Consider the following 19,529-nt stretch of genomic DNA (forward strand, 5'->3'; position numbering starts at 1 on the left):
TTTTCTTGGTCCCTCCCCCTTTCAGGACACTTGTCCAGGCAGTGTCTGCATGCTCTTGGTCTCTTGGGTTAGGGAAAACCATCGTTCAAGCTTAAAGTAGAGTCACAGTCCCTAACCCCTCTCAGCTTGGTTTACAGCAGTTGGAAAGGGCATTGCTTAATGATACAACGGTAATCCCCCCAGATGGTAACCAGGGTGGAGACAGTCCAAGGCCATTTCTCTCCTTTAAATGCTTTTAATGGGGAAATAATAAGTATGCCATGAAGATTCCGACAACCTGAAGCTACAACACTATTGCTAAGGAGGTGCCAGGGAAGCACCATCTTTCAGAGACCAAAGCTTTTAAGGACAGGGGGTGAGAAAGGTGACAGGGTCTCATCTTGATGCCCTGCTTGCTTCCTGTTACCCTCTAAGGATCCACTCTTCTGAAAACCCTTATTTTAAACCCTTTTCATGCCAATTACTAGCAGACCCTGGAACAAGGATGAGGCAAGAAAAGTGTCATAAATGGAAAAACAAACGAACACTAAAGCAAAAGTAAAAGGAAAATAATAGAATAAAAAAATAATTGCAACAACTATGACACAGGGAAAATATTAATATTGATTTAGAGCTTTTACATAGGAACATCACCAAGATGAGCAAAGCACATGGTCAGAGGATTCACATGGGAGAAAATAGAGTTCACAGGAAAACACAGTCTATCTCACTAGAAAAAAATAAAGAAAAACGATAAAACCTAATATTGTTGAGGCTTCATGGAAACTCAAGATATGAATGTATTGCCAGTTGCAGAGTAAAGTGTTATAATCCTTTTGGAAGAGAGAATATGAATTCTTATCAAGAGCCACAAATACTCTGATATTCAGCAATCTCTAGGAATTAACTCAAAAGAAAAAGAGCCACATGGACAAAGATAGTCACAGTGACATAATTTTATTACAGAGAAAAAATGTGAACAACCTATATGTCAGTCCAATAATGTGCAGTAAATTACAGCCTTTAATGTGATGCAGTTTGAATGCCATCATTAAAGTGAGAAATACGTCCCTGTAGAAAGACTGTTAGATGTCATTTTAAGTAAAACAGTAGATCATAAAATTATATGTGTACTTTTAATTATAGCTATTAAATATTTGTTTATATATTAATGAGACTGGACATGAGCCCCCAAATAAAAATTGTATTAGGGTTGTAGGTTTCCGAGTGATATTTTTTCAAAATAAAAAAAATCTAGTTCTTCTGATTGTAAAAATGCTATAGGCTCATTCTAAACAGTTTTTTAATATATAAAAGTGTGAAGAAGATAAAAATGAATATGGGAAAACTTTAAATCCTTCCATAATATTTATATTAATGTTTGGTGGTAGTATTCACAATGAAGTGAGTATAATATTTGACTTACTAATTATAATGAAGCTAAGATGAAAAATAATAATGAAATCATGTTTGCCAAAGGAAAAAAGCACACAAAACAAAGGAATCGGTGGCTCCTTGCAGTGAGTTTCTTCCTGATGTTCCCTACTCCATGCATCTTTCCCTTTTTTGCATGAGTTATTTCTTTCCCAACTGCTGCTGAAAGCTCTCCCATCAAATTCAGCAAAGTAAGCCTGGTAACTAAGACGCATCCAGTCTCGTCTCTGTCATCCCTATATTTTATAAGTATAGAAAGAATTAGAACTAAGGGGAGAGGAAGACATAAAAAAGCTTTTAGCACTGCAAGATATAATTAATATGAGTGATTATTATATATTATTGAGGGTTTACTAAGTACAGACACCATTTCAAGCACGTTTTATCAATTACTTAATTAACTGTCACAGTAACACTACGAGAGAGGTACTGTCCCTAATCTCACTGAAAGATGAAGACGCTGAGGCACACAAAGGTTAAGTCACTAGCCAGCGTCACATGGCTAGTAAATGGTAGCATTGAATCCATATCCATACAGTTTGTTTCCAGGGACCAAGCTCTTAGCCACCCCTCAAATCTGTCTCCCAGTACAAGAACAATACTGCCCATTGGGTCTAAGTCTGACCTCAGACACTCCTCAAATCTGCTGAAGATCCAACTGTGGACCCCAAACACGACATCAGCACTGAATTGGGGGGCTCTAGGCCAGACACGGATGACTAGACGCAGCCACAGTCTCCAGCTCTGTGGTAATCCAGTGGGGAGCATGATGCGAATAACAAGGAAACATAACCCAAGGGCAACAACCTTGAAGACAGAAGACGGCAAATTATGTGGCCTGCCGAACAAGTCCAAGGTGGATTGAAGACAAAGAAAAGTGCCACAGGTTCAGAGGAAAGACGACCGGGGCAGTGTGAGCGTGTGAACAAATGGACTTGCTGCACAGGAGAATTTGACGAATAACACTCCCATCCCCCACCCCATCGTCCACCCCATAATCCATTACCTTACTCTTTTTTCCTTACAGCCTTTTCCAGGGACACCGCTTTGGAATATGAACAGCAAGATACAGTAAGTTTGCTTATCATCTCTAAAATTATCTTGTTCAGGTGTTTAGTTGTTTATGGTCTGTCCCTCCCATTTCCCAATACAAACGGATACTCCATGACAGCAGAAATCTTGTCCATTTGATTCTGCTCAATCTCTAATGGCTCCCACAATGCTTGGCACATTGTAGGTGCTCAATCAATATTTGCTGAATGAATCAATAAGTATCTAACGGTTGAGACTATCCGAAAAAATGGTGACATGAGCACATGGACCTCACAACCCCATAGCACTCCAAATCTCAACTGAAAGAGCTGACCAAAGTCTGTAAAAATAGGTGAACACCTGCTTCAGTTCTGGAAACTTGGGAAAAATACTCTGCCATGACTCTCCACCCATTTCTCATAGACACAGTGCAGATGTGTGCTTAAGTAATTTAGAGTAGAAAAGGGAGTGACCCAGACAAGTTGTTAAACAGCAGACAACAGAAAGCTGCTCTCAAATATCAAAGACCTCAACAAATATACTATTCACATAACCTTCATAAAACACTACCTAAAGATGTTTTCTATCCAACCGAGAGATGTATCAAAACGAAGAACTCAAGTATCAGAAAGCTACGGCTAATAAAAAATTTTTTAAAAAGGTTGGCAACAAGCAAACAAACCAACATAGTAATGAATCTAAATAATTGCTATAAACGTAGTTATATAAAATGGAATGTGAGTGTAACGAATATTCTTTGGAAGAGAAAATCACTCTATCACTCCTATCCGAACCCCAGGGTAAAATATCCCAGATTATACTGATATAAATAGTAAACTTGGAGCAAGGAGATATGCTAATTTCCTCATCTTGAAAGGAATTGTTTTATAGTTTCTGTGGTTAATTAGAGAAATATAGGTTAGAGCATGTTTTTAAAGATGTTAAATGTAATTAGTAATATAATATGAAATAGCATATCTTCAAAATTACCAAAGGGGAAAAAGCAAAGCAGTCAATTTAGAAAAAAAATGGAATTCAAAGGAAACAACAAGGAAGCATAAAGAGAGGAACTGTAAAGTAAGATGCTAAAAAAATAAAAGACAAAATGTCATTTATGACGATAAATGTATACAGGTTAATCTCCTAGTAAAATATAACTCTCACTTGGGGACAAGACACACAGCTAAAACAAAGTGAACCTGAATAGGCATAAGTAAAGGAATGGGCAAGATGGCCCAGCTTCACATTAGAAGAGTGTTAAAATTTGCCGATGCCCAAGTTCTAGAGATTCCTACTTAACTGGTGGAGTGGGTCCAGGGCATCGCAGACTTTAAAAGTTCCCCAGGTGGTCCCAGACTGCAGCCAGGGTTTGAGAACTGCTGGTGGAAGCAAATGTGAACAACAACAAAAAAGGAGTTTTTTTTTCCAGCCTAAAGTCTTCTGGATAGCTACCAGGAGACATTTCTTCTCACACCGGAAGAAGATACTATTAGAACAATAATGTGGCCCTAAAAACTCTTCCATCTCAAGAGATAACTCAGACCTGTTGCAACAAGGCCAGGAAAAGGAAGAGTTCATTGTCCTACAAAGTTCAAATCTTTCCTGCTCTGGGAAATTATGTATGCATATTACATGATAACATTTCTATTAGAAAACAGGAAAGGAAAAATGAGGAGCCAAAGAAGAATTGTGATTGGATCTCATCCCTATCAATCACCCAGGTTAAAAGAGGGAGATCAGGCACTTTCCCCTTCAGAAGTAGTTACCAGGTTGTGCTCAAGGATCTCGACACTGGATAAAGCTTTAAGTCAGAGGGCTCTCACATGGCTCAGGCTTTTGAAAAATAATAAAGGTGGAAGCTCCATTCATAAGAGGATGTGTAATTACTGTGTGTAATATTGGATTATTCTTTAATATGATCTTGAGTAGAAGATAAAAGGGGCTTGTTGAAGAACCCTCGTTTACTTTGTTTTTCTTATAGTGTTCTCACTGCTGGCCTCACTGCTTTCAACATGATAATTCAATTACTCAGGGCCTGACAAAGCAAAGGGAGTCCTCACTAATTCTGATAAAGACCCAAAACAAAATCCAAAGATGACAGTCAAAACATGGATAATCGGCACATTCCAAAATGAAAATATGACAGTTATAATATTTTATGCCCCAAAGCCCTGAAACAGACAAAATATAATATACTAATCTAAAGCAAATAAAGATATTGAGGATCTGAAAAATATTATCATATGGGTGTCTATGTGTTAATTGAAACTCTGTAGCAGTTAAGGAACAAAATCTTCTTTACAGGTGCCCATGGAACATTACAAAAATGTACCTTACATTAGGCTACAAGGAAGTCTGTATAAAATCCATGCTATGGGTCAAATGTGTCGCCCAAAAGCTCATGTATTGGAAACTTAATCTCCATTGCAACAGTGTTAAGAGGGTGGGAAATCCTATTATGGTAATTGAAGAGTGGGGTCTTTGGGAGATGATGAGATTGTGAGGACTATGCCCTTGTGAATGGATTGATTCATTCATGGAGTAATGGGCATGTTCTGATGACTTAAAAGGAAAGCAAGTGAGGCGGCTAGCTCTCTCTTGCTCAGCCCATTCTCCCCATGTGACACCCTGGTTGCCACAGGACTCTGCAGAGAGTTCACACTAAGAAGGCCCTCCCCAGAGGTGTTTCATGGGCTTTGGACTTCCCAGCCTCTGAAACTGTAAGAAATAAATTTCATTTCTTTATAAATTACCCAATTTCAGGAATTCCATTATAAGCAACAGAAATGAGCTAATACAGGTGACAATCCAATTATAAAAAAATATTACGCATAACATACTAATACATTTGAAATCCTGACAGAATGGAGAAATGCCCAGACAAATTTGAATTACCAAAATTAGCATGAAGGGAAAAAGCCGAGGAAACTGGAAAATACTTATGCAGTAGGTGGTTTCATGGCCAGTACTTTAACATCCTAAACTCATAAAAGCCATGCTTTTAAAATTAATTTCATTAATTTTTTTATTAATACAAATACTGCCATAATGATAGTACGTATGATACAAATACTCACACCCACCTACTAACACACGGACACACCTACAGGGTACTTCAAAAAGTTTGTGGAAAACAGAATTAAAAGATAATTAAAAGAATCTTTTCACGAACTTTTTGAAGTACCTTCATGGTTAAAAAAAAAAAATCCTATATGCAGAGTGCTAGCAAATCAAATTCAGCCCTAAAATAATAAACAAACATGACCTATATAACAAAAGTAACAAAAGTTTTCTGATAGTGAAGATTATTTAAAAATGGCGAAACAGACTGTTCCTGGATGAAAAAAGTTCATCTTGCCAAGATGACAATTATCCTCAAACCACGGTATAAGTTTAACACAATTCCAGGCAGGATCCACACTAATTTTTTTTTTTTTTCTGGGACAAAACTATTGTTAAGAGCCATCTGTTGAAATAAACAGGTGAAAATAATCAAGCTCTCCTTGGGATAGATAAGGAATAATAGCATATGAGGTGCTAGTTGGCATTGCAAGAGCATCATGTGTTTTAACTCATTAACCCTCACAGCACCCCTCTGAGGTGGGTACTAATATTAACCTATTTTACAGATGAGAAGCTGAGTCCAAGAAACCTGCCCATGGTCACACTGCCTGTAAGTGATGAGACTGGGATAATAAACCACTAAGCCTGGTTCCAGAGCCCAACACCTATTTCCTCCCAGTGGAGGCAGGGCTTGCCAACTCAGATATTAAATATAATATATTAAAATATTATAAAGCTGAGATAATACAATCAGTATTGTATTAGTTTCAAATGAGAGATCAATGGAACTGGAAAAGAAAGTCCAGAAATGGACACAGGAATGTAAGAAGAAATAAAAATTAGTATATAAGGGGGGGGGTTGAATTAGCAAGGGAACAGTCAATTGATCAATACATGGTGCTAGCTAAAGAGAAAACAGAAAAAAGCAGTCAAACAAAAAAATACGTTTCTAGGACAAATGGTAACCAGTTGCTGAAAAAAATTAGATCCACATCCCATTCCATGTACCATAGAAATACAGGTTGAACATCCCTGATCCAAAAATCCAAAAACCAAAATGCGCCAAAATCTGAAAGTTTTTGAGCACCAACATGATGTTACAAGTGGAAAATTCCACATCTGACCTCATGAGATGAGTGCACAAAATTATTAGAAATATTGTATAAAATTACCTTCAGACGATGTGTAAAAAGTATATATGAAACATACGTGAATTTTTTATTTAGACCTGAGTCCCATCCCCAAGATAACTCATTATATATATGCAAATATTCAAAAATTAAAACAACAACAACAACCTGAAATCTGAAACGCTTCTGATCCCAAGCATTTCGGATAAGAGATACTCAACCTGTACTAGAAGAAAATATATGGAATATTTGTATAATCTCAGAGGTGGGAAAGGAATTTCTTAGCATTATATCAAAATTAGAAATCATAAGGGAAACAATATTTTAAACTACTGAAATAGAAAACTTTTGGATTTCAAAAATCACAATAAACAAAAGCTAAATACTGAGGCACAAAAGGAGAGAAAATATTTGCAAGTTATCACAGCTGAATATTTATTATGCTAACTACATAAAGAACTGTAATTCCATAAAAAGATAAACACTCAACACAGAAATATCTGCCAAGGAAATTAATAGGTAACTAACAAAAGAATAAATAACGTTGGTTAATAAGATGTGGAAAATGTACAATATTATTAGAAAACAAAAACTTAAAACAACGGGGCTATCCAGTTGGCAAAGAAAAAAAAGAGAGCATGAAACTTTTCGAGAGAAAGGAGAGAAGCTGGCAGGGCAGACAGAGACCAAGCAGGCAAGAGGTAGGAGGAAAACTGGAAGAGCAGTGTCACGCAGACGAGGAAAGAGTGTTTCCAGAAGGAGGAAGGGCCATCTGTTCTGCAAGACTGCTCAGCATCATGTATCCCCTGGGCTGAAAATGATCCCTAGGTTTCAGCAACAAGAGGATCTTCTTGAGGACAGCAGTTTCAGAGACACAGTGGACATGGAAGTCAGAATGGAGTGGGGTGGCAGGGGACTGGGAGGTGAGGAAGGAACACAGCAGGGGTAGACATTCTGTCAGAGAAGTTTGGATGTAAAAGAGTGTCAGAGAGCCTGCAAGGAGACGTGAAGTGTGAAGAAAGACCTGAGACAATTTAAGCGTTGATGGGAAGGAAGTGGCAGAGGGAGTGGCTAAAGATGCAGAAGGAGGATGAATTATACCGGCATAAGATTCCTGGGAAGAGGAGAGACGAGGGAGAAACTATAGCAAAACGTATGGAACAGTGGGTTGCAACCCACTAGTGACTGGTCATGAAATCGATAGGGTGGGTCATGGGCTGGATGTTAACAAACAAAACAAAACAAAACTACCCCCCCAAAAAAAACCCCACAAAAAACAAACAACCAAAAAAAATGGGGAGGGAATGGAAAATAATCTGAGTTCATCGTAGGTAGTAAAGGTAAGTGCTGATTTTGAAATGTGAGTTTCAATTACGTGCAAGTGCATCCTGAGCTGCAATGTGAAAATGCATTTCTTACAGTGATGTCAGAGGTATCTGAAGGTCCCTGATCTAAAGCCTACATGGGGGAGTTTAAAAATTTTTTCTTGATGTATAATCTATAAGGGAATTGGTTTTTGATGGGAGAAAGAATTGATCATCTCTCTATTATAAAAGATGGGAAGGGTGGAGGAAGGGTGAGAACGGGTATGGGTCTGCAGGTGTGGCATCTAGTATTTGGAAGTTGAAGGTGCTGCCTGTGAGGTGGGAGGCAAGGTCACTCTCGAGTGTAAGGTGAGGAGAGGGGGCTGTTCATGGGTTTTAGGAGTGTGGAGAATGCTTGGGGTAGTTTCCATAGAGAAGTGGAAAATAGACTGACTTGAGAAACACAGATGGATTGCCAGGCACGGTTGCAGGCTTGATTGAGATTGGTGAGATTGAATTTATAGCAGCGCCAATTTGCTTGGTTGGGCGATTTTCTCCAGCAATGCTCACTCAAGCAGAAGTGGCCCAATCAGATTGTTCTTGCTTCATTGTGTCTTGGTTCAGTAAAGTGAGGCAGCTCTGCTGATTGATTAATGCTATAGCTGAGCTCAAAGCAGAGCTTTACAAACCCAACCTTAACTTTCTTCCCTCTCTTTCTGCTCAGAAGCTCAGTGTATGTAAATTTCCATCCCAGTTATCTTAATGTCATCTTTGGCACTGGAGCTTGGTGAAAGTTATCATTTAACTTCGCTGGTCCCAACCATGCTATGTGAAGTTCTCAAGGTCACATACGTCAGGGGTGAAGCTAGTCAACCATCAGGGTTCATATTATCATAAAGAAGATTAAGTTAACTTTAGGCTCAGTTCTCTGAGGAGAAAACTGAGGATGCCTTCTAGAAACTACACACATTTAAGGAGCATCAAAGAAAAATGGACAATACTAGCTATGCATTTCCTGAGCACATGGTACGTCCTCTTAAATTCGTGCTTGATGTGATCCAATCGAAAAGCCACGGATTGTGCTCAAGTTTTTGTGTTTCATCTTTCCATCCAGTGCCCACCTCTTGGACTGGCAGGATTTGGGCACTGATGTCCTGAGACAAATTAGCAGGGCATTCGACAGAGTTGACCCCTCTCATTCCTGAAACACTTTTGTTCTGTCTCCCATGACAGCCAATCCAGGTTTTCCAGCTCTAGCTCTGTCTGTCCCTTTGCAGTCATTTGAAAGCTTTCCTCTTCCACATGACTTTTACATTTTGAAACATGAAAGGATCTATTTCAGGATCGTCATCTCACAGTACATGTTTTCTTTAGGGCATATTGCCCCCAATGTGACTCCTAAATGTGTATCTTCAGGACAGATCTCTCTTGTGAGCTCCAGACCTGTATAGCCAATGGTTTTAGTTGAAAAGTCTCCACCTGGCTTGAGTACTGGTGGAGCAAGGGACATCTGCTGTGTGCCAGTCACTGTTCTAGGTACAAGATTAGCAGCCAAAAAGAAGGATAAGCAAAGTCCCCAGCCCCTGTGAAGTTTACATTCTAATAGGTGACAAAGAAAATAAGACTGGGCGAAGGGGAAAAGAGTGAATAGAGTGAGGATGGGCTACTTTCAGAAAGGGGGTCAGAGATGGCCTGTCTGAGGAGGGGACCTCTGGACTGTGGCCTGGTGTTAAGGAGCCAGCCACCCAGGTGGGAAGAATTGCAAGTGCAGAGGCCCTGAGGCGGGAATGAGCTTAGTGGATGTGAGGGGGAGGGAGGCCGCATGGCAGAGCTCGGTGATCCATGGAGCAAGGAACGCGAGATGAGCTGGAGGGGATGGCAGAGGTGGAGAGGACCATGAGAAGGTTTGGATATCATCACAGCAAATTGAACTAAATATGTCCAAAACTGAACTCCTAGTTGTCTTCCCCAAACTTGGTTCTAGATTCTAGGACTTAGAATGTTCCCTGGCATCAACAGATCATTCACCTCTGCCATCACCCAGGTGTGGGCTTTCCCTAAGCCCATTTCTCACTCCCCACCCTCTCCTCCTTTATGTCACTGCCTCCCAAACAAATGCTGGTAGCACAGACCCTCCTGCCACATTCCAGTCTTGATACAAAACTGTCTGATGTGCATTTCCACTGGAGATCCCAATGGTCCTCGAATGCAAGGCCAAAATTGAGCTCTTTATCTATTTTCCTAAACTCCCTTCATTCCTTATCTCCATAAATGACAACACTTAGTTGCCTAAGCAAAATGTATCAACTCCTGCTCCCTCGCTCGCATACCCAAACAGTAACTAACTTCTGTTGATTCTATCTCTTCAGTATCTCTTGTACTTGTCTCATCCCCATCACACCCCTATTAGGTTGAGGTCCTCTTCCCACTGCAGTTGTCTACCTGGTTTCCTACTTTAAATCTCACACCTTTTGAATCCATCTTCCATACTGGCTCCAGGGTCAATTACGTAAATTACAAATTCTTGCGCTGTTACCTCCTTGTTTAGAGCTCTTGAAATACTCCTCATTGCACAGGGGATAAAGTCTAGATTCCTCAAAGGGGCACAAAAGACTTTCAATGACCCAAGGCCCTTGGCAAGCTCTTTTATCATTACTTTCCTCCCCCCTCCCCACTGCACCCTACACTCCAGTCAGATGAGACTACTTGCAGCTCTGTAAATGTGCAAGGCTAACCCCACATCTGTGCTTTTGCCCAGACTATTTTCTTTCTTTCTAGAATGTTCTCTCTTCCTATCTACCTGCAAAACTGTTAAGCATCATTTTGATTGAGTGGCATGGGTCCCTCCCAGCCCTCACTTATCCTTCCTAGCTGTAGTCATGGAGTCTGTATATCAGCCTTATCCCATAAGTTGCCAAAGCCCCCTTTGGCCACAGCTCCACCAGCTAGCTGAGGGCCGTAAAATACAATCCTGCTGCTAAGAGGCCCTGGGTGGCCAAGCATTTTCCAAACCAAATCCTCTCCCACTCCTACCATGTGGGCTTTGTCTATATAATGACACCAATACTAATATTACTAATAATAACTATAACAAAAATAGGAAACGAATACCCTCTAAGAATTTGCTATATGGTTGGTGCTGGAGACAAAGCAATGAACAAGACATATACAGTTCTGTCCTCAGGAGTTTACAGTCCAGTGAGGGTGCCAGACCATCAACAAACAAAATCAGCGCCGATCACTGTGGTAGATCACATTATTTGTTTGCAATCATTTGTTCCCTCCCTGCCCTTGCCATGTATACCTTTAGGTGGAGCCCTCTTCTGTACCCCCACCGACTTTGGGCTTGGTCTTGTGATTAGCTTTAGCCCATGTGAGTGGACATGACATAGGCATTTCCAAGCAGAGCTTTTCAATGTGCTTGGGTGGTTTGGCTTTGTCCCTTGGAGCTTTTGCTTTCTGCCATGAGAACAGCATGCCCTAGGTACAGGTTGGTCCTTCAGCCTGGGTTCCGGAATGAGATGCTACATGGAGCCCAGCAAAGCCCTGTAGAACTGCAACCGACCTATAGCCCTCATGGAATGTGAGCAAGAAAGAAATATTTACTGCTGCAAGCCATTGAGATTTGGGGGCTGTTGATGCCATAGCAAAAGTTGACTAATACACTTATGAAAGGGTGCATGAAGAAAATAAAAAGTGAAGAACCACTCTCCTGGATAAGGTGGTGAGAGAGGGCCTCTCTGGGAGGGCAACAGTAGAGGGATGATGAGAAGGAGCCAGCCTCGTGAGGGACATTCCACATGGTAAACTGTAAGTGCAAAGGCACTGAGGTAGGAAAGAGTTCCGAGAGAAAGAGTGGCACGGGAAGAGGGCAGAGAGCTAGGAAGGGGTTAATCACATACAGTCTCATAGACCTTTTGCTCAGAGATCTCCCTTGGCATCCAAATCATTAAGCCGAGGCCCACTCCCTTTCTTGGCATGAAGTCTGTTGGGTCATAGTTAGCGTGGCCACATAACATATTGCCCAGCTGGGACACTTTTGAAAATGAAAGGTGGCACCATTAATAATTACCTAGAACAAAAGATATAAACTGGGGTTGTCCTAAGCAAATAGGGATATACGGTCACCTTACTCATTCATGGTCCTTTTATTTCCTTCCCACAAAAGTATCCTTTATCCTGTGGAAGTAGCTTTTGCTTTAACTTCTTCATTTGCAACCCAATCCCATCTGGGATTGGAATCCTAAACTGAATCCCACTGGTGGGAGTCTGACAATTGCTAAGTCTTGCCCGCCATGGCTGGACTCTGTGCTCCATACTACTTAGAGGTTAGTTAGATTCTTGGCATAAATTACCTGACTGCTTGTCAGCACAACCTCTGGGAATTACCCACTGCCTGGAATTTACCTGGAGCCATGATGGATTCTTGCCACACCTCTGGAATAATGCCCACCGGAATCGTTCCTGGTGCTTACCCTAGCCTTTAGGCCCTCTTCATCAAGACGCTCAGAGGCCTTGCCAAGGCCAGGCTCTGAACTGGGATAGTCATGTACTCCTCGGTGTTGGCTGAGGCTCTCATGTCACCAGTGCGCAGCACAGATTCTGATACTTATGCGGCACAGCATGGAGAAGGGCCCTTGCTCTGTGCTCCTGGGAGGCAGCTCAGTCCACACTCTTGGAGGCTCAGATTTTTTGTCAAAACCAGACCAGAAATCCTTTGGAAAATATATGTAGTCAAACCAAGCCACCATCCTAAAGTTGGAGCAAATGTGAATCCTCCTAAAAAATTGGGTTTGCATGTCATTTTTCACTTACTAGCTTTACACTTTTTGGGGGAGGGGCAGCTACTTAACCTCACTGAATCTTCTTCCACATGTATAAAAATTGGATGAATAACTTCTAAATTACAGCTTTGCTGTGAAGACTCAATGTGACGAAGCTGGTGAAGGCAAGAGGTGCGGCATTGCGCCTGCACGTGGGAGGTAAGCATTCAATCTCTGATGCATTGAAAACAAGGCGTGTGGCCCAGTTCTGTTGCTGACAGCTGTATCCCCACTCAAGCTTCTGCTCAATGTATCTCCTGGTCTCAACCAGCCTACTGAGGCAGCCAGAGGGGTGTCTCCCCACTCAGCCCCTAGCACAGCCTCTACCAAACAAGACCCCTGACCAAACGGTCCCCCGTCCCTCTTCTCCTTATTGAATGAACAGAAAACTCCAAATCCAGAAGACTCTGACAGCTTCTTTGCAAGAATGATTGATTGTTTGGTTGTCAACTGTGACTTGGTGTAACCCCTTCTGCGGGAAGACCCACTTATGAAAGGAGAGATGCTCGGTCAGCTGCAAGGGGGTGCCTGGTGCTGAACAGCTCTGTACTTGAGTGTTGGGTATTCTGTCAGTCTTGAGTTTGGTTGTGGGATTCTGATGAACTCTGACATGTGGGATAAAAGATGGAAGCCCTGGTGACCCAGTTCTTCCATATCCCAAGCAACGGCTATCCCAAAGTTCTTCTCACTCCAGTGAGATTCCAAGCTGCCTGTGCCCAGCCCCGGGATCTCTAAGTAATATTTGTAGGGTCCTATCCTTGCCCACAGGAGCAGATTCCAGTCTGCTCAGCTGGGATTAGCTTCAGTGGCTCTTATTAAACTGGTCAGCCAGACACAGGTATTAGCTGGGGAGAAAGCCATCCTGAAGCAATGTAATCCAAGAGCCCAAGCCTTCCCATTAGCCCACAGAAATTCAGGAAAGTGTAGGGACTACATCTCCAAGAGCTCAGAAGTGCTCCCAGGATGGCAGGTCCAGGCCACTGGGTTTCTGAGGCCTCAGGGGCTCGTCCTCTTTGTCTGGGCCCCTGAGCTCTCGCAGAGAGTCTACCATGTCTTCCAAGGCTGTTTCTTCAGAGCATCTTCACTCGGGGAGTCTAGAACCAGCCATGGTCCAGGGCTGCCTCAGACCACCACCCACTTAAGTCCAAGCGAGATGATAGATTCACCAAGAGCCTCAAAGAACGGGGAAGGGGGTACTGTAGAACTTCAAGCTCCAGCTCCTGAGCCAGCAGCTATGAAAACAGACTGATTGGTGAAACTACTTCTGTCTCCATAGCTCTCTGAGTCAGACAGGGCACAGCACAGTGGAGAAGACACACAAATAACTTTGAATGTTTTACAGAGAAAAAAGAACCTGTTGGTTTGATCCCAAGGGTGAAAGCTGAAGAGAGAATGACAGATACCCCATTCCCCCACAGGTAGAAGTCACAGCCCAGGATTAGACTCCTAAAGCTTGGTCAGTTTTCCCAGTGCCCATTCAACCCAGGTAGCTGTGGTCCTCATACACTTTAGACAGGACCCTTAGTTGTAGGAACATGGCCTTTGGACTGGGCCTTGGATTAGGCTACATTCACAGTTTGTTCTGGACATATTTCTATGCTGGACTGGACTGAAATTTTGCCTGTGCTAAAATCCTCCAAGAAGACTTCTGAGAATCTGCCAAGTGGAATACATTTTTCTTCCTCTACATTCTGGTAGCACTTTGTGACCACATCTATTATTGCAAAATAACTCAGAGACTGCTTTATAATAACAGTAGGTGCTTATCTCACTTACTAGACTATGAGCTCTTCCAGAGCAAGAACCATTCAGAATCATTCCTGTTACTTGCCCATTGTCGAGCACTATGCCCAGTACATAGTAGCCCCTCCCCTCCACATTTTGCTGCATTTAGATGAAATGAAAGGCAGGCAATTGCAACATCAAGTTATAATGTCAGAGTATTGGACCAAGCAGCCCACTCCCTGCTGGAGTATCAACATGGAGATGGACATTCCACGACCACGACCTTCATAATATTTGAATTGTGCCAGCCTCAGGCTGGTCAGCCTCACAGCAACAACATATGACCACAACATACCAGCACATGCATCATAGCCCCATGCCTTGTGGGGCTGCCGCCTTGTCAAAGGACTGGTCCCTCAGGAAAGACACAAAACTCCCCCCAAGCAACTCGCTTACAGTAGGTGTTCCATACAGTAGCCTAACATCTAGATCACCTAGAAAGGTTTTAGAACTACAATTCCTGGGCCCTATCCTGAACCTGAATTGAAATTTCTGGGCATGAGGCCAGGAATTCTGTATTTTGAAAGGCCTTTGAGTGACTCTAAAGATTAGATGGGTTTGGGTCTATTTTAGACTAGGCAGGGCCACCAAAGACACCTCCTTCCCCCATAAAGTATCTGCCTATTTAAACGTGAAGGTAACAAGTGGTGCACATAACCACACTGACCTGGCAGGACAAGGGTTGAGGCTACTTCCCTGGACATTCTGCAAGCCTGGCAATGTCCTTTGTGAGTCATACCTCCTAGCCCCGGGTGCCCTCAAATCCTCAAATCTGGCTCACCCTCCCCAGACTGCCCCTATGGACCTGGGATACTTCACGGCCTTGACTGTAGTGCCCATTCTACAGTGCAGGAGCAAATACAGACCCTCCCCACCTCCTGCTACACCATGGACTTCCTGCTCAAGGCAATGATTTCTTTGGATCACTGGGAGCCCTTCTACAGAGCAGGCTCCCCAGCTCTGCACATCCTTAGAAAAACAAGACCACAGGTCTTCAGCATCCAGGTTCTTGAGGACTGGGTAACAGAGGGTGGGGGCCCTGAAACTCCCCAAGTTCCTTGCTTATTTTCTGAGGTCACCCATGGCCCAATAGGACCTTGAAGGAAGCCTCAAGAAATGAGGAGAATGTTATACCAAGCAGAGGAAGCTCTTATCATGGCTTTTGTCCTGATCACAAACAGTTCCCAGGAATATTATCCCCCTCACTGAGGCTGATGCTTTCAAACCTTGGCTGATCCCAACTCTGGCTCCAAACATTTGAAGAAAAGCAATTTCTAAGGGCTCTAGCTATTGTGATCTTATTTTCTGGGCCAAAGAAAATGATGTTTGAAGTTGCATTTGTCCTGGAAAATCTGGAATTATATATTTACAGGGAATACCAGGTTTCAGCCACGAAGAGGAGGGAAAATGGGGCATGCCTCACCTGTGCGTGGGGCACTGAGGTCGAAGTGGGAGGGAAAGTGAAAAAAAATACCTGCCAATTTAAGAATAAAGGTAACAAGCAATGTATGTGACCTATATGCAGAAATCCACAGCGCTGTTATATTTAGAAAAATGAAAGCAGATGCACAAAAAGAGAGACATGCCATGTTTCTCGATGGGAAGGCTGTGTGTCATAAAAATGCCTATTTTCTTCAAGTTAATTTATAGTTTAACAGGAATGCACATACAAAATCCCAGAAGGATTTTTTTTCACTCTGACAAAATGATTCTAAAATTAATCTCGAACAACAAACAGATGAGAATAACAATGAATATTCTGAAAGAGAAAATAATTAAGGGAGGAAGGAGTTGTTTCCAGCTCTGCCAGATATTAGAACATATTATAAAACAGCAATTAAAATTATTCAGTACCGGTGCTGAGATAGAAATAGAGCAGCGGAACAGAGTGGTGACTCAAGAAATAGACTTAACTACATTTGAGGATTTGGTATGTGATAAACAATTCATTTCCTTCACATCAAAAGGGAAATGAATTACTTAATAAACTGTGTTGGAAAACTGCATAATAGTCTGGACAATATTATACATTCATCTAAATAAACTCCAGATGGATTAACAAATTATATTATTTTAAAAATTAAATTACTGACAAATAACCCAAAATAGAACTGTTTCTCTGATTTGTGGCAGAATAACTTTGTCAGCTTTAAAAAGAAATCACAAATATTGAGATATTTGTCTATACAAAAATGTAAAACAACTGTACCATGAAAAATAGCAAAGCAATAAAAAAAAATGAGATTGGGAAAATATGTATATCAAATATCCACAATATAGAAAGAGCACCTTCAAACTGGAAAGGAAAATACCAGCACCCTAATAGCCACATTTCAGTACAGTCATAACACAGGGATTGCAAATAGCAAATGCTGGACAGGGCTGGACCCAGGCCAGCTGGGGAAAGACCAGGACTGAGGCGCCCACCCAGTGTCCAGTGATGGATACCCTGCACGCCTCCCGACACCTTTCATATCTCTTGCCTCAACAGGCCTCTCTCCATACTCAGCTCCATGAACCCTACCTCCCTTCTTTGTTCTCATCTATCTGGCAGCAGCCAACCTTTTTAGGAACCACTGCAAACCCAAGTCCCCAGACTGGCAGTGTGTGCGTGCATGTGTGTGTGTGTATGTGCACCAATGTATCCACGGAACCTCTCCCTTTTGCATAGGCCCAAACCCTATGGCTTCTCTCAGAACCCCCTTACTGCCACTTGGATGTCTCCTATTCCTTCAGGGCCCCCAGCTCTGTAGTCCCAGCTTTCAAGGCCAATGACTCTAACAGAGATGATGTCAGGCTTATGCTCTATGAGAAAAGGGGTTCTTCTGTTCAGCACCACATTGCAGTGCTCAATAAATATGTGTTAAAAAAAAAAAAAGAATGAACCTAAATGTATTTGTATCACCAATGCTTTCCCATTGAGAAACTAAATTTTAAGCCACAAGGGACCACTTTAAATTACATAATTGTGTCTATCTCCACATCAAGACAGCTCCTTGAGGTCAAGGACTATGCCCAATTCATCTCTGGACTTGCAGCACTTATCATAACACTTGGCACTTTACAGTAGTCAGCTAGGGTGTCTTGTAGGGATATATTCAACTTACACTTACTGAATTAGCAGTTTTTAAAAGGCCACACAAATATTTGAGGTTTAGCAAACCTGATAAATGTTACAAGCTATGTATGTGACCTATACAAAGAAAACCACAAAGTTGTTATCATTTAGAAAAGTGAAGGCAGACAAATATAAAAGAGAGATATGCCATGTTTCTGGATAAAATCTTATTCTTACTCTTATAGCTTTTGCTATTAGCATTGTGAACTAGTACAACATTTTGGGGAGTGATATAACGGTAGGAATCAAGAGTTATAAAACTGTTTAAAACCCTGGCTCGATAACCTCACTCCTCGAAACTTATCTTAAGGAAATAATTTAGGAGAAAAAAAAAAAAAAAGCCAAATGCATGAGGATGTTCATTACAATCTTGCATAAAATAATTGAACATAATTGGTTGAATAAGTCATGGTGCAATCACTAGACAGAATATCCCATTGATCTGAAGAACGATAACTATGAAAGACGTGTAGCAACATGGTAAGATATATGACATACTGTGGACTTTAAAACACTGAATGCAATATGCTATGTTTACTTTGGTTAAGACCACATGAAATATGTGCGTAGATGAGGAAGAATCAAAAAAGAATGGCCAAATTTGAAATCATTTTTGGTTTAAGGAAGGGATATTAAGAGTAGTTTATTTAAATTTTTAATGTATTTAAACTATTAAATTTATTTAAACTGTTAAAATACTAAAATATACCCAAAGCTTGTTGGATATTGGCCCTTCAGCTCCAGGTACTTCTTGAAATAGAGTTATAGCACATTATATAGGGCATGGCACTAAGAGATCACTCCTGCAAGCTGAGCAGACTCAGCCCCAGAGGCCCTCCAGTTTAGAATTTGACTAGCAACATCCATACCAAAAAAGTCTTATGCAGCTGACTTTGTATATAGTAGGTGTTCAATAAATCAAGACAGATAGATAAATGGATGGGTAGAAGGAACAAGAAAAATTAAACATTGGGAAAATGTTTCAACACCAGTATATTGCATACTGGTATACAACACTGGTATAGTTCCAGGAAGGGTCATGGATCTATCCTTTGTGAATTTGCTTAACTACTGTCAACGTGTGTTACTTCATGGGGGTAACTCAGCCAACAGTTTGCTTCTGTACTCTGGCCTAGTATTTTTGTCCTAAGGCTTCCTTGTCCTTACTTTCACATATGTTCCCTCAGATTCTGGAAATCTTGTGCCATAGAGAAATCGTAGGACTTGGAGTAGAAACTGGGTTCAAACTGCTGTTGTCAATTAATAGTTAAATTCTAGCCCATCATTTAACGGTTCTGTAGCCTTTGAGTTAGTTACCTTATCCCCTTGAACTTTTATTTCATCTACACATTGAGAGAATAAATACTCCATAAAGTTGTAGGAAAGATTCATGTCTTCCCAACGATGTAAAATACTTAATAAATGTCGGCACCCTCCCCAGCCCGTGCTTTCTCACTGTCGTAATGCTGTAGGCTTTAATCACAACCTTGCTAAAAAGGCAAACACACAGAATTTTTCATATTTGGAATTTGACAAGACTAAGTTAGCCTGACCAGTGGTGTTTTAAGATGGGATGGTTTTCCCCCAGGGAATATTTGTCAAAGTCTAGAGACACTTCTGCTTGTCATAGCCAGTGTGTGGGGTGGGTGCTACTGGCCTATAGTGGATAGAGAACAGGGATGCTGCCAAAATGTCCTACAATGCACAAGACTGCCCCACCCGTAAAGAATGATCTGGGCCAAAATATCAATAGTGCTGAGGTTGAGAAACCTTACCCAGAGTAATGGTCCATGGGACAGACCAGCTTCCTGAAGACCCTATGACCCAATCTACCCCTTTATCCAGAAATGCAGGTGTGTGT

The 19,529-nt window shown here is 41.5% G+C and overlaps 1 protein-coding gene across 1 annotated transcript in view; it reads right to left on the minus strand.

Moving 5' to 3' along the window:
* Positions 1-19,529, minus strand: part of CSMD2 (CUB and Sushi multiple domains 2) — a 588,341-nt gene that overhangs the window by 206,720 nt on the left and 362,092 nt on the right. The gene's annotated exons all lie outside the window — the stretch shown is intronic.

The sequence above is a fragment of the Cynocephalus volans genome, chromosome 8, assembly GCF_027409185.1.
Source record: "Cynocephalus volans isolate mCynVol1 chromosome 8, mCynVol1.pri, whole genome shotgun sequence".
In the NCBI taxonomy this organism is placed as follows: Eukaryota; Metazoa; Chordata; class Mammalia; order Dermoptera; family Cynocephalidae; genus Cynocephalus; species Cynocephalus volans.